The 16,374-nt window shown below is 38.8% G+C and overlaps 1 protein-coding gene across 12 annotated transcripts in view; it reads right to left on the bottom strand.

Moving 5' to 3' along the window:
• The window catches only part of RBMS3 (RNA binding motif single stranded interacting protein 3), a 615,090-nt gene that overhangs the window by 347,359 nt on the left and 251,357 nt on the right, over positions 1-16,374 (bottom strand). The window lies entirely within an intron of this gene.

Genomic DNA, 16,374 nt, shown 5'->3' with positions numbered 1-16,374 from the left:
TGTGATGGAAACGCAGCGGAGTGCAGTGATGACAGCGCGGTGCGGGCCACATTGCAAGGCCTGGCGGGACGGATTTGGCTCGCGGGCCTTGTGTTTGACACATGTAGTGTATATCATTCTGGGGGTATCTAGTTTCCATTAAGGGATGGAATACTGGAGTTGTTGTACAAGAAAAACTTCTGATTTAATTAAATTCTTAATGGCTCAGTCGTTGAAGGCCTACCTATGAACCAGGAAGTCATGGTTCTATTCCAATCAGGGCACATACCTGGGTTGTGGCTCCATCCCCAGTGGGGGATGTGCAGGAGGCAGCCAATCAGGGATTCTTTCCCAACATTGATGCTTTTATCTCTCTCTCTCTTTCTCCCTTCCTCTCTGAAATCAATAAAAGTATATTTTTTAAAATAAATAGAATAAACATATAATAGTAAGTCTCCTGTTTTGGAGATTGCTTTGTAGTGTGGGTTTACCATCAGCAACCTGATAACACATTATTGAACCCTACTGTATTGTCCTGAATGGATTTGTTGCAAGAATGAGAACCACAAAATGTTGAAAGATATTCTTTTTAGAATTTCTCTCTAAAGCGAATTTTCAAAACCTCAAAAAAAGTTGGTGTTGATAAAAGTTATAACAGAACTTGACTAAAAATATCCCCAGCAACTTCAACAGTGCCTGGCATACAGTAGGCATTCAATCCCTACATGTTGACTGCATGAGTTTATAAATGTTGTCGATGAGATTTAGGGTTGGAACATGGCTCCAGCTGCTTCCAATGCCCATGCTAATACATTGCAGGACCTTCTCTCTTTCAATCACATCTTAAGTGAATTATTTTAACTCTAAAGTGGTCTGTGATAAAAATAATGACATAGATATTCAAGCTTCTTGTAAAAGTAAGGAACCTGTTTTAAATTAAGTAAACACACCCATGCCACTTGTTATTGGAGTACAATCTGAAAAGGACACACCTATACTGTTGACTGATGGTGTGTGTGGGGGGGTGGTGGTGGTGGTGGTGGTGGTGGTGGAGTAGTGAATACAGGGTGAGGCCAGATAAATAGCCAATAAAACAGACTAAATGCAAAAGATATATTTGCATGTCCATAAAATATCAGATATGAGTCCAGGACATAGCCTAACAGTAAGGTAGGCTGCCAAGAATATTTAAAAACAAAAATACTCAAGAATGAGTAGGAGGGCAGCTTTGTTTGTCACATCTAAAAACCCACCATATGTAACTTACGCCTCTTCTAATTTATTAGGCAGGGACTGGCTCTGTGCTCTTTTCCTTGCCTCATTTAGGGGTTTTGAGGTGAGCTACAAAGGCAACCTTACTAACCATGCACTGTGACACCCCTCCCCCTCCAAATAAGCAAAGAAATGTGCAAGAGAATTCAATTACCAGGTTGTTTCTTTTAATTAACTTTTTAATTTTCTTCCCTCAAATCCCTCCTTCTTTTTTCCTCCCAGCGTGCTATCCTAAAATGAACTTGTTACCCAGCAGTCTACCATCAAATGCTTCTGAAAAGCTGGGCAGAGTAGCTGTGAAGTTTGTATTTCTAATCCAAAAGAAAGCCTGCTCTATAAGTGCTAGCAATTCTTCTCTTCCCACGAAACTCAAACTATGGGAACAACATGAGTAGTACCACCCACTAAGTTGAGTAAAATAGGCAACAAAAAAAAGTCAGAATAAAAGGAGAAAAGAACAGAATACATCATGCATTAGAGTTAGAAGGAGCTGAACATAAAACTAAAATGCAGATGTTTTCTCCTATGTACCAGAATATGTGCTCGGTGGCTGCCATGTTGGCACCTGCTGAAACTCTAATGGCTTCGTGGGCTATTGTCCTCTTGTTCCTTTGGGTGTAAACATGAAGGAACTGGGGCTAGGGAGAGGTGACACAAACCACAGGCTGCCTAACTGGCAGCTCCAGGATTTGAAGCCAAGTCTGCATATGCCCTCCCAACTATACCATTCAATGAACTGCTCCATTCCCTCACTTTGCAAACTATTTCTAGTGGCCCCTGACATCCACCATGGAGAGAATGCAATTCTTTTTTTTAATATATTTTATTGATTTTTTACAGAGAGGAAGAGAGAGGGATAGAGAGCTAGAAACGTCGATGAGAGAGAAACATCGACCAGCTGCCTCTTGCACACCCCGTACTGGGGATGTGCCCGCAACCAATGTACATGCCCTTGACCGGAATCGAACCTGGGACCTTTCAGTCCTCAGACCGACACTCTACCACTGAGCCAAACCGGTTTCGGCGAGAGAATGCAGTTCTTGAACATCTCTTATAATAGATTTTGAAATCAGAGCATGGAATAAAGCAATTCCGTGAAAGAGCTCAGTCCAGCTTGTTCAGCCAGTTAATGGAGTGGTTGAGTTCTCAATAGAACTGGCTAAGTCAGGCACCCCCTTCTACCTCATACTTTAGCCACTCTTCCTCATGCACTCCCATGCTCATTCTTTCACTCTATAATGAAACACTATGTCAGGCACTTTGCCAGGCACAAGGCACATAATAGTGAACAATATAGTTCCAGATCTGCCCACCCAGCATGGCTCAGTGGTTGAGTATAGACTTAAGTACCAAGAGGCACAATTCCATTCCCGATCAGGCACATGCCTAGTTGGGGGCTTGATCCCCATTGGCAAGTAGGAGGTATCTCATCAATGATTCTCTCTCATCATTAATTTTTCTATCTCTCTCTCCTCATCATCTTCCTCTCTGACATTAATAAAAATATATTTTAAAAAATAGCTCCAATTCCCATCCTAATATAGCATATAGTTGAGTTGGGGAATAGACATAAATGAAATAACCATATAAATGAATCTATAATGACAAAATGGCATGTCTCCCTTGAAAGAAAATTAGAGAATATAATATAGTATCTAACTGACTGTTTATGGGTCTAGTAATAATTAGTGTCGTTTTTAAACATTCGTTTAAAATCTTGCTTGGCGTTGACTTGTATTGACATAACCTTCAAACATGTGGTATCTACAGAACGTGTGAAGTGCAATTAACAAGTTTTGCTTGAAAAAGTTTGTGTTTGGTTTGGTTTTTGTTGCAAAACTAGGGCTAAGAAGATGGCAGATGAAGAGCATATTCAGCACTGCATGCTTTACGAGTTCCAATTAGGAAGAAAAGCAAGTGAGGCTGCAAAAAACATCTGTAGTGCTCTTGGTCAAGATGCAGTTAGCGCCAGAAAATGCCAGCGTTGGTTTGAGAAATTTCGCGAGGGAAATTTTTCGTTAGATGACAAGAGTGGTCGAGGCCGTGTGTCCAATTTTGATCAAGAAGCTCTTCAAGCTCTTTTGGTGCAAAATCCTCAAATTACCCAACAAGAGCTTGCGACAACTTTAAATTGTTCACAAAAAACAATTTCCAATCAATTGCGTGCACTTGGCAAAGTCCAAAAGTTTGGAAAATGGGTTCCTCATGAGTTGACCGACAACAAACGTAATCAAAGAGTCACAATTTGCAGTTCGCTCCTCTCTCGTCAAAACCGTTTGCCGTTTTTAGAGCAAATTGTTACCGGAGATGAAGAATGGTTGCTGTATGTTAATTTGAAAAGGCGGCCTCAATGGTTGGACAAAAATGAGGCTCCGCAGCCCAAGCCAAAACCTGATTTGCATGCGAAAAAAGTGATGTTGTGTGTTTGGTGGAATTTTAAAGGAATTCTTCATTATGAACTTTTACCATCTAACCAAACCATTACAAGTGCAGTGTATAGTGCCCAATTGGAAAGGTTAGCCTAAGCTTTAAGAGAAAAAGAACCTGCGCTGATTAATTGGAAGGGAGTAATTCTTCACCACAATAACGCACGACCGCATACTGCAAGAATCACTGCTGAAAAACTGCGCCAGTTGGAATGGGAAGTTCTCCCTCAACCTGCATATTCTCCTGATATTGCCCTTCCGATTACCATTTGTTTAGTTCTTTGCAAAACTTTCTTCTTGGAAAAAAATTTAATAATGAAGAATGCCTCAAAAATGCATTGACTGAATTTTTTGCATCAAAATCACAAGAATTTTACAACAGAGGAATTAAAATGCTTCCTGAGCGTTGGGCACAAGTAGTAGAAAACAACGGCAACTATATTGTTGATTAAATTTTGTTGTATTGTTTAAATAAATTCGATTTAAAAAAGTATTAGAAAACAAAATTAATTATTACTAGACCTAATATTATCGAAAGTCATAAGGAAGCAGCATTTCTTAAATTGTCACTTTAACTAGCTTCTGCTAAAGACTGAATGGTTGTGCAGAAAGTGGACAGCAAGAATGGAATCAGCAAGGTGACATAGAGGCACATGGCAGCTAGCAATGAAGTAGATGAAATGAGATGGATGATTTGAATTATACTTTTAATTAATGGGAGTTGGTAATGATTGACTTGGTTGGCAGTAAGGGAGCTACAGAGGACACGGATTATTACTGCTCTTTCTTGGCATATGCCACTAGGTGGCTAGAGATGAAATGGGGAGGCTAGAGGGGGATCCAGCCATGGAGAGGAAAAAGTAAAGTCTCAATGTGAGACATGTTGAGTCAGAAATTCCTGTGAAATATCTAAGTAAAAATGTCAAGTAGCAGTTGGAGTTTTTTGGCTGTTGCACAAAAGGGATAAGATTGGATATGCAAATTAGGAGGTCAACACCATAAATATGTGTACAAGAGAGAAATAGATAAAAAAAAAAACGCCTAATGTAAGCAGAAACAAAGAGTCCAGCTTTAGGGTTGAACAACTTCAACATTTAGGTGTCAGCTGAGAAGATGAGCATGTGAAGGAGGTGGAAGGATAATCAGAGAGGAAGAAGGAAATAAAGAGGCAATGGGATGTCTGAAAGTAAAGTTAAGAAAGTGTCCAAGGAGAGAGAGCTGGGCTGTGCCAAATGCTACAGAGTATGAGGGGTATGAGGCTTGGAAATGCTCATCGTGTTCAGAAGCCTTGATGTCATTATTGTGATTTGCTTTAGGCAAGTAGTGGGGGTTGAAGCCTCTCTGAGTGGAGGGGGGGGGGGGGAGAGAGAGAGAGAGAGAGAGAGAGAGAGAGAGAGAGAGAGAGAGAGAGAGAGAGATGAGGAGGCCAAAAAAAAAAATGTTTACCAGCCTCATGGCTGGGATGGACAATTAATAAACAGCTTTAGCCAGTGAGGAGTATGAAGTCTATTGAACTGTCTGTTTAAAGATAGAAGATACCATGGTTTTCAGCCTTAGCTACAAACTACAATCATATGGGGAGCTTAAAAAAATACCAATGCCCTGGACTCACCCACAAGAAAATTGAATCAGTATTTTTGGAAATGTGGCCCAAAATGTTTACACACACACACACACACACACACACACACACACACACACGTGTGTGTGTGTTTCTCTGTGTCTGTGTCTGTGTCTGTGTATGTGTATGTGTATGTGTGTGTCTATTCCCTGCTGATTTTAACATGAAGGCCAGATAGAGAACTACTGAGTATTTATTCAAATTATTCAACAAATACCTTTTTTGTTGTACCTGTTAAGAGATTGTTCTAGGTAATTTTGAATTAAAAAGATCAAGCAGATTCCTAGTTAGTTTGACTCAGAGGATAAGAGCATTGGTCTGTAGACTGAAGGGTTCTGGGTTCAATTCCAGTAAAGGGCACATACCTAGGTTGCATGGCATCCTCGCCATGTTTCAGAGACAACCAATCAATGTGTCTTTCTCACATCAATGTTTCTCTCTCTCTCTCTCTCTCTCTCTCTCTCTCTCTCTCTCTCTCTCTCTCTCTCTCTCGGTTCCTCCTCTCTTGCCACCCACCGAATGTTATACAGGATAGGAAAATAACATGATGCTGACATCCCGGGTGGGAACCCCAATCCAAACAGAAGACATCTCTCTGAATTGAGGAAGGGATGGGAAGACTTGGAGAAGAGAGTATTTCTGAAAGCCGCATGCCAGCAAGGAAAGAGAATGTCCCTTTCCTATATAATGTCTCCTCTATGGAAGGCTCCACCCCAACAGGGGAGCTTAGACCTCGTGAAAAAATGTTAAAGAATAAGGCACCAGAGGAAGGGTTGGGGGTCTGGATGAAAAAGGTGAAGGGATTAAGCAAATAAAAAAACAACAACTCATAGACACAGACAACAGTATGGTAATTGCCAAAGGGAAAGGAGGGGTAGGGGTAGATGAGAGTAAAGGGTGGGGGTGGCCATAAATGGTTGGGTAGAGACATGGCTTGCCATGGTGAGCACATAATACAATGTACAGTGATGCTTTATAGAATTATACACATGAAACCTATATAATCTTATTAACCACGGTCACACAAATAAATTCAATTAAAATAAACAAAGCAAAAAATAGAAAAAAAGAAAAAATATATAAAACTGGGGAATAACTTTGGGAATTGGAAGAATGAACATTATAAAGATTTAACACCAACCAAGTAGAGTTTCTTGTTCTTTACCATTAAAATATATTTCGCCACAGTTTTAAAAAGAAGCTAGCAGGAGTGAAATACTTCACTGACCTTTGTGTTGTCCATACACACTCTCCTTAATTAAAATGCAAGTTCCCAGGTCAGAGTATGCCCAGCCACCCTGAGAAATATGCCGATTCTAGAAGAAGAAAAAAACCACTCCATTCCTGAAATTTTTGTGACTGCATCTGCCACATCGCAATGAGAAGAAAACAAAATGGAATACAGAGCTGCTCCTGAAGAATCACGAAGCATTCGCTAAGGGGAAAAAAAAATCAACTTCAATTTGGTTTCAATTTGCTTTGCTTAATGACAAATAATCAAGTCAGGGAGCAGGAGTCTCTGCAGCTACATCTGGTGAGGGCCATGATGGGGAGATTAGTTCAGCTCCAGCTCATCATGCTTTATGGTGACTGCTAAGCCCCGAACACACCCGTGACTGGTACCCAGCCCAAAGCCCAGCCCAAGTGGCAAGAAGCCCACCTGTCTCACCCCTCAATGGCATAATTAAGCTTGGCAGCAGGTTCGAGTGAATTAAAAAAACGATGTCACTGTTTTCTCCACACACCCATCCTTGTTTTGCTTCCTTGTCGGGGGGAGAAGGCCAGCAGTCCTCAATTAGTGGGAAGCAGAGCAGGAGAAAGAACCAGCTCCCCGCTAATTAGGTCATTCGCCAAATGCATTCAATCCATTGGCAGATAGAATCAATGCTTTCCTGAAATGCTTTAAACTTTGGGTGTTAATTGAAAGTTTTGCTTTTTGTAGTACATTACAAGCCTGAAGACTTTACAGAAAAAAAAAGAAACCATATATACCTATAGATATTTAAAAATTATAACAGAATGTTACCAACAATGGTATTGCCCAGAGAATTCTGGTTTTATTTTTGGAGGATTTTTATGCAGGTTCTTCTTTGTGACCATTGCCATTCAATAGGACCACTGCGTGACAATCCATTTGAATTTTGTTAAATGTTTTATATTTTATACCATCAGCTCAGCTCCTTAGATTCTCATTTAAACTACTTACTTCCATACTAATGTTGGAATTGTTCTTGAGGGGGATGTGCGTTAAGAGAATGATAAAACCAGAACTCCAGCTGCAGTTGGTGGTGGCACCTTAGAGGCCAAGGGAGACTTGCTCTCCAAGTGTAACCACACATTAAATTTCACGACATTTGCATTGCTCATCCTCTTCCTCTTCAGAATGACTGTCGGAAAAGCCCACAAGAATCACAGCTGGCTTGATGTGATGCCCAACTTTTTTCAAAGACAATCCAGCTGTGAGTCAAATGCAATTTTTAAACAGGATAAGCATACATTTTGTCTAGGAATTATATGTTCGACTGAAGTTCTACTCAAATGTAGCAGTTGGTGATGTTTAAGACTTGGTCTTCCATAAATTCCCCTTCTTCTACTTAGACTGTACCATATTCAGTGACTGTTGTCCAGGCTCTGAGCAGGAAAACTGAATCACAAGCAGGTTGATGTGATCTGCAGAAAGGGACCATTGCTTTGCATGCTTTGTAGAGGTGATGGAGTCTAGCTGTCTCCACGTCTTTCTGTCTCTGCTGGATTTCTCTTGCATCCCTATGCTGTTGAGTTATTGCTGAATGCATTCTCTTATTATTGGATTTCCTAGTTCTCTGCATTATGTGATCAAAGAAGTTAGTTAAAAGGCAGCATTGATAAATTCTTTGTTACTTTTATATTTATAAAACCAAACGAAGAAGAAAACTCAGTCATTTCTTTAGTATCTTCTTTTGCATCCATTTCCTGTGGGTGATCATTATAATGAAGCAAGGGTACAACAGAGGAACCCATGCAATAGCAATATGGCCTAATGTAGATGTGTGAAAAATCAAGGCAAAAGGCAAATCCTTCTAAATGCCAAAGCCAGAGACAAGAGTGCTCGTTTTGAGGGGGGGGGATTCCTAACCATGAAATCACTTGTGCTTTGAAACATTTTAGAAAACAAGATGCTATGGTACAGCAAAGGACAGCATATGTATATCTTACACAAATAGCTGCAGCCCTCAGACACTTAACAAATAAGAATCCAATAGGATGGGAAATGGTGTTCATTATATAATATCCATTATATTGCTTCAGTATATTCCCCAAATTTTTAGCTTACTTGAAATTTCTGATATTCTAGAGCCAGAAACACTAAAATGAGACATCTATTTTTTTTTTAATGGGATCCACCTGGTATGAGGGACACGTTTGAATTATGGTGTGACTTTTCCATTATTATTATTATTCAATTTACTAAATATCTTCCATATGCAAGGAAGATAACATGCTAGACACTGCAAGGAAAATAAAGACATTCTACCATGGCTCTTCCTGGCAGCAAGTTTATTGTCTAGTAGGGTAGATAAAAACACTTCAATACAGTTGAGGTTAAGTTAGGTGAGTATATGTAAAGTGGCATGTTTTCATTTGGTTTAGTATGCATCGTTTTATGTTTATAGCTTTGATCATCAGGGCTGAATACCTGAGTTGGGTCCCCTTTCAATGAGTGACATGATGGCAAAATTATCCACATTCTAAATTTATGTATGTATGCATTATTCTGTTTTTCTGTTCATCAGTTTCTGTGCACGGTAGAAATGAATTAAGCTAAATACAAGGTAGAGGTAGGAATGAAAGGCAAATAAATTGAGCTAGTATTCTAAGATGGCAAATATTTCCTCCAGGTGGATGCAAACTCAGGACATTTTGTGTGCAAATGACAAAAGTAAAGACGAAAAAAAGAAATTAGGTCCTAAATGGCATTACCCAGCAGAATAAAACAATTACAAAGACAGACAAATTTAGGAAGTAATGCTTGGTAGTATGCCACTTTGAAAATGGGATACTTTCTCATTTCATTTATGTTGCACACAAAGTCTTATTAAACCAAACACAAATCCCAAAACTCACTTCCCTGCTCAACCTGTTCAATTGACTTTTAAACTAGAGAATTTGCTTCTTTATACTGAATAATGACAAAATTAGAATCAAAATCATTATTTATTGGCTTGAAGAGATCACTATGCTTTATTAAAATTAGAGAAACTCACTGACTTGACAAGGTCTTCTAGATCAACCATTATTTTATTATAATGCAGGGATTAAGGGAGCAGTCTGCTTAACTATAAATGGGCAGATTAACCTCTGTGAATCATCTTGCAAACTTCCCTTTGCTGAAAGGCAGTGTTAAAAAATACAAATACAAAGTATGTCTTGTGTGAATCATTGGTCTATGGGTCTCTGCCATCAAAAAAGAACAGAAGGTACAAGTATGTAATGCAGTGTGGTTGCAGAAGCAAGACAGGGTATTGATAAAACAATTCCATTGAGTTTGTAATCATGATAGAAGCAAACTGTAACAGAATGCTCTATATGTCCACAATCCCAGTGCACAGTAGAGTAGGCAAAAGGATCTATAATTTCATTTCTTTAAAAAAATATATATTTTATTGATTTTTCACAGAGAGGAAAGGAGAGGGACAGAGAGTCAGAAACATCGATGAGAGAGAAACATCAACCAGCTGCCTCCTGCACACCTCCCATTGGGGATGTGCCTGCAACCAGTGCACATGCCCTTGGCTGGAATCGAACCTGGGACCCTTCAGTCCGCAGACCGATGCTCTATCCACTGAGCCAAACCGGTTTCGGCTATAATTTCATTTCTAAGTGCTCATCCTTCCCTCCTTCTTCCTGCCCTGGTCTTCTGGACAGGTAGAATTGTAGACTATTCCTCTATGAGAAGATCCACGTGTGAGGATCAATGGAAGCACAACCCACCCCCCAATCCCCTATCTCCCAAGTACTGTAATTCAAATTCACACTCAACAGCTCTAGCCAATGGCCTGGGAGGCATGTTTGTAGTCTTATACATCATTCTACAGCAAAGGCGTCTCCAACTCACCACCCATTCATCTTTACAGGATGGACATTATAGTACAAGAGGACATTATAGCACTCAGGATGGACATTATAGCACTCAAAGGGATGTAATAATGATGCAGCTCAGTGGCAAAAGGAAGAGAAAGTGAATCCTACATACAGGCCAACCTTCTTAGAAACATGCACTACCTGTGAGCCTAAGTCTTTGTTGCACTCTAGACATTCCTTCTTTAGACTTGTCACTTTATCTAAATTTAGTAGTATGTACAAAGCCCTGTGTCTCTTTGAACACCATTATTATTCTAGGAATGGACTGGAGCTGGATCCGTAATTTCCTCCTTACAAACCTTTGACAAAACTCACTTTTAAACACCTGGGAACTTCTGTTTGAGTAAAATTGTGTATTTCTTAAGGTATACTCATATATTACTGGATACAACCTTCATATATGTTTATCATCCTTATTCCCAATATTTTTTAAATGTCCACACCATTAGCAGAAACAGTGGCTTTTACATGCTCTTGGACACCTCCCCCCATAACTTCCCTTCATCCCAGCTGATATACCAAGCACAATCCCAGTGTGGTGTTAGAATTTACAAAAGTACAAATGGGCAACTGAAAGTAACACACACGTGGTTTAAAAAAAATGATAATCAAGCCAAACAAAATAGTATCCAGTGAAATATAAGTCCCTTTCTCTAAGGACCTTAGTGCTCTGGTCCACCTTCCTAATAAACTATGCTATGATTCCTTTTGACGTATAATATGAAAAAAAAAAAACAAACACAAAACTAGATCTAACTCTTTAGGTATTATGGTTGTGTTTATAGGAAGCACTTATGGATGCACAGAGTAATAAAATAATTTCTGTTATCAAAAATCTTGACATGAAAAACACTCTCGGTTAAGATTTCATGACTGGCAACCCAATTGTCTATTTAACCCTAAAAAAGATAGAAGTTTTTCCTCCTAATAAAAAAAAAAGTTATACACATTTATTGAAGAAATTTCACTCAATATGGAGAGAAAATAGTCGTGATGCACCCAAAATTAAACTATTAATTTAATTTTTTTCTTTATTTTTAACCAAATGGTATCAGATTATTCAGTTTTATAATTGGCTCCTTCTCTTCATGACATGTGGCTACCTTTCCACGCCAATAAATATGGATCTCTATAATCTCATCAATTTATAATTTTCAACATCCAAATTGCCAAAATCTTTCTTAAAGATTCCGAACTTGAAAAACTGATTTTATTTCATCTTTTCCAAATATTTAAAAATTAATAAGATAGAAATAAACAATACTTTGAAAGCCTCCATGACTATAAAAAGTTATTTCTCTAAGTATTTTGTTTCTTTCAAAGATATTTTAAACATAGACCCTTATTTTCTGCAATCCAAAGATATCAGAAGCTAGTTAAATTAAATTTAAACAATAACCATCTGAAATATAAGAGGGCTGAAAGTCCATTTTCTTTTTTATTATAATTAAGTTGCATCCATCTAAAAGAAATTTTAAAAATACATCAGGATTTTATGAGACAAAATTTCAGACCTGTGATTCAGAAAGAATACCAAGAGTTTAAATAGCCATGTCATTATATTCATGATTACACACTTGTGTTTAAGTTAAAAGTGGGTTGTTGTTTTTAACAAAGACATGTTTTCCCCAAAAAAATTTTACTACAATTTTTAAATCGGTGTGCTACCTGATAGTACCAATTCTTATTTTTCCCCTTTAATAGCTGGTGATTCATGACTTACAGCTTAGGTCTTCTCTATTCTAGGTAGAACTTGCTTGAAGAATCCTAATTGTCTAAAGAGAATAGGATTTCATTATCCTAGGACATGCTGGTTGAGTTTAAGGAATTGTGGCCACAATGTGTAAGTACAATTGTCCTAACTAGAATCAGGACCTGGATCACTGGGGAAATGGCTTTGGAAGCAGAGATTAGAAGGTCTGTGGGCCAATAGTGATGGTATTAGTTGAGAGTCTGTTACAAATGCAGAATCTCGTACTAGCCATGTTACTCAGTTGATTGGAACATTGTCCCATACACCAAAAGGCTGTGGGTTTGATTGCTGGTCAGAGCACATACCTATGTTGTAGGTTCGATCCCTGGTCAGGGTGAGTATGGGAGGCAACTAATGAATGTTTCTCTTTCACATTGACATTTCTCTCTCTCTCTCTCTCTCTCTCTCTCTCTCTCTCTCTCTCTCTCTCTCTCTCTGTCTCTCTCTCCCTCCCTCCCTCCCTCTCAAAATCAATGGCAAAATATCCTTGCATGAGGATTTGAAAAAATGACGAATCTCAGGCCCAAATCAGATCCATGAAACCAAGCTCCACACTGACAAGATCTCCAGGTGATTGAATGGTCATTAGAAATGAGATACTCTGGTCTGCAAGAATCCACTCACTTCAGGACTGTGCCTACTATTCTCATAAAATTGCAGAGAAAATGGGAATCTTAAACGTCATCTCACACAATCCACCTTCCCTCATAGGTTGGACAGTCTGTTCGATGTTTCTATGACTCTGGGTTCATTTTTGTTTATTAGTTTATGTTGTATATTATATTCCACATATGAGTGTGATCATTTGGTATTTATCTTTCTCTGACTGGCTTATTTCGCTTAGCATAATGCTCTCCAGTTTCATCCATGGTAAGAATTCCTTCTTTTTTTTTTATATCAGCATTGTATAGATGTACCAGTTTTCTAATCCATTCATCTGATGAAGGGTATTTAGGCTGTTTCCAAATCTTAGGTATTTCCCTACCATCTCTTTGCCAAACACCCATCCAGGCTCCACCTGGGCAGAACTAATGTTAGGGAATACACAGTCTCCAAAGCCAACTCACACTAGAGAAATGTATTTAATAGAAAATTGGTGTTATTGAAGGACAAAGATATGGGCATCATACAATCTGGGTTCAAGTCCTAGCTCCTCTATTGCAAACAAATAGTCCAAACAGCATAGAACACTAAACCAAAATTAAGGGTAATAATACTATTACCTTAATTGGGTGTTAGCTTTGAGCACTGAATAAATTTCAATGCCTTTATAGCACCTTAGCCTATAGCTAAGGCATCTTCTCTCCCAAACTCCCTCATCTTCTTAAACCATGTTGAATTTCAGTACCTACATGCCTTAAGTACATTCTAACAGGCAGGTGCAATCCCTTTTCTATATAACAAATCTTGTACTTAAAAAACAGCAACATTTCCCCTGCCTCTATGTGCAAAATGAATATTTGAAAATACAGGATTGGGGCTATTTTTACATAATAGCCAATTTTAGAGTAAGTGTATTCCTTCCTCTTTCTCTTTTATGTTAGTTCTTCAGAGATATACCTAATTCTGTTTAGTTACACAGCTCAAATTTGCCCAATATTAATATACCCCCTTAAAAAAGTAATGTCCTTTTGAGAAAGCGTGTAACCAATGTGAAGAGTGATTATACAATAAATTTATTATGCAAATTATAGTGAACATTTTATGCACACTGAATAAAGAATCAAATTAAAGTCTCATAACCCTTGGAAAATTAGAGTTAGCAAGGACAGAGGTTTATTTGCCCTTGAACAAAAAACTCCTAAGAGCAGACATTCCCCCATCATTTCCACAAAAACTGAGCCATTTCTGAAGCTTTCAGATTAAAATAAGAAATCCCCTGGGAGTCATAAAGATCAGCTACTTTTTACAGGAATAATTTGGAGTTGCAATTTGAAAGTGTTATGAGTTGGGAGGAATTGGCAAACTTCTGTGTCACATTTTGAAAAGCTAATATTCCAGGTAATCAGCCAGTTGAGAACACCAAACACTGCAAAGGGAGAGGGTATAGGGAAGGCGGGGAGAAAGGCTTCATAAGAGTAAGCACAGGAGGGCTGATTCACAGAGCTTTCCCCCTGAACAACCTAGAATGGCAGTTATGCAATAGACCTCCATATTTTTATGAATTTTCTTCACTCAGTGTAATAATAGGACACAATAGGCACTTTTTTATTATGCTGTCATACCCACCTCATTGTGGCTTACCAATACTGGTCCTATCACTGGACTCTAAAGAAAAATAATAGATGTTAAGAAAGTTAATATACCACCCAGAGTCCAATCTCTTTCCATCACCATATATTTGATCCTCTTTACCACTCTACTTCTCCCTAACCCTCTTCTCCACTTCCCCTCTGATAACCACCATACTGTGGTCTGTATCTATGAATTTTTGTTTGCCTGTCTTGTTGGTTCATTAGTTGTTTTCAGTTTTACAATATATCCCACATATTTGTGAAATCACATGGTTCTTGACTTTTTCAATCTGGTTTAGTTTACTTAGAATGATATTTAGTATCCATCCATGTTGCCACAAATGTCAGTGTTTCATATTTTCTTATGGCTGAGTAGAATCCCATTGTTTATTTGTACCACATATTCTTTATTCTGTCATCTGAAAGACACTTCATTTGTTTCCATGTTTTGGCTCCTATGAGTCATGCTGCAACGATCATTAGGGTGCATATAGCTTTATGAAAAAATATTTTCAAAGTTTTCAGGTAGACTTAGAATAAGGGTTGCTTGATCATTTGTAACTCAACACACCATGCAATATAAAGATCATGCATAATAGAATTGTACCATTGAAACCTATCTAACTTTATTAACCAATTCCACCCCAATAAGTTTCATTTAAAAAAATGAAAATGTAGATGGTCTGTACTGCATTAGCGTTTTGGAGAACAAAGAAGCAGCCATCACAAATATTTAAGTCAATAAGCACATCGGGTATAAATAAGATAGGTCAAAAAACCCATTCTGCTCATAATTTTTGCACATTGAGTCAGAATGTGGGCTCCAGTGCCAAGAACAGTGCTTTCATTTATCCACCCTTAGAGATCAATTTTGTTTCCTGTTCATCCTCTTTGGGTACTAGACAAGGTGTTAAAAAAAAAAAGTGCTATTCACTTAACAAATACTCAGGGAGCATTTCTATGATTTCTGAGGTGGGTGCAATGAGGATGGGGAGGGAGGAGAAAAAGACAAACGGGACATAGATTCTCTCATAAGGGCATATGCAAGCCCAATGGAGAAACAGCCAGTTTAATACTATGCTGCTCATTAAAAGACTACATGGTCTGCTTTTCACAAGTACACAAACCTATAGCACATACTATGATCACAGAAAGAAAACTTATATCTGAGTAGGGAAGCGATAATGAATACAATAAAGTTGAGCTTTTTAGCATGCTCTTTTTCCTCTTTTCTTATTTTATAGTATGCTAATGAACTTTATTGAAGTACTAGAGGTTCATTGCATGAAATTCATGCACTTGAGAGGTGTGTGTGTGTGTGTGGGGGGGGTCCCTCAGCCCTGCCTGCACCCTCTTGCAGTCCAGGAGCCCTCTGGGGATGTCCAACTGCCATGGAGGCAGGAGAGGCTCCTGCTACCGCTGCTGCACTTGCCAGCCATGAGCCTGGCTTCTGGCTGAGCAGTGCTTCCTCTGTGGGAGCGCATTGACCACCAGCGGGCAGCTCCTGCATTGAGAGCCTGACCCCTAGTGGTCTGTGTGTCACAGCAATTGGTCGTTCCACCTTTCAGTCAATTTGCATATTAGCCTTTTATTATATAGGATAGTCTACATATAATAAATGCCCATTTCAACATTCAGTTTGATGAACTTTGACAAGCATACTCACCTGGAAAACTGCCGTAACAATGAAGCTATGAATAGTCTCATCACCCACAAAGCTCCTTCACATGCCTTTCTAGTCACCCTCTCCACAACTCTGGTCTCCTGCAGCCACTGGTCTGCTCTCTGTTGTTAGAGATGGATTGTGCCTGCCCTAGAATCTCATACAAATGAAATCCCCCACTATGTGCCTGTTTTTCCTCTGTTTTTGTTTCTTGCTTAACATAAGGATAACATTTAGAGATGAGAAGAAAATGGCATTCTAGTTTGAAGAAAGACGTAGAGAAAGATACAAAAGGGGTGAGTCCA

The sequence above is a fragment of the Pipistrellus kuhlii genome, unplaced genomic scaffold, assembly GCF_014108245.1.
Source record: "Pipistrellus kuhlii isolate mPipKuh1 unplaced genomic scaffold, mPipKuh1.p scaffold_m20_p_11, whole genome shotgun sequence".
NCBI lineage: Eukaryota > Metazoa > Chordata > Mammalia > Chiroptera > Vespertilionidae > Pipistrellus > Pipistrellus kuhlii.
This window is presented reverse-complemented; position numbering and strand designations above follow the sequence as displayed.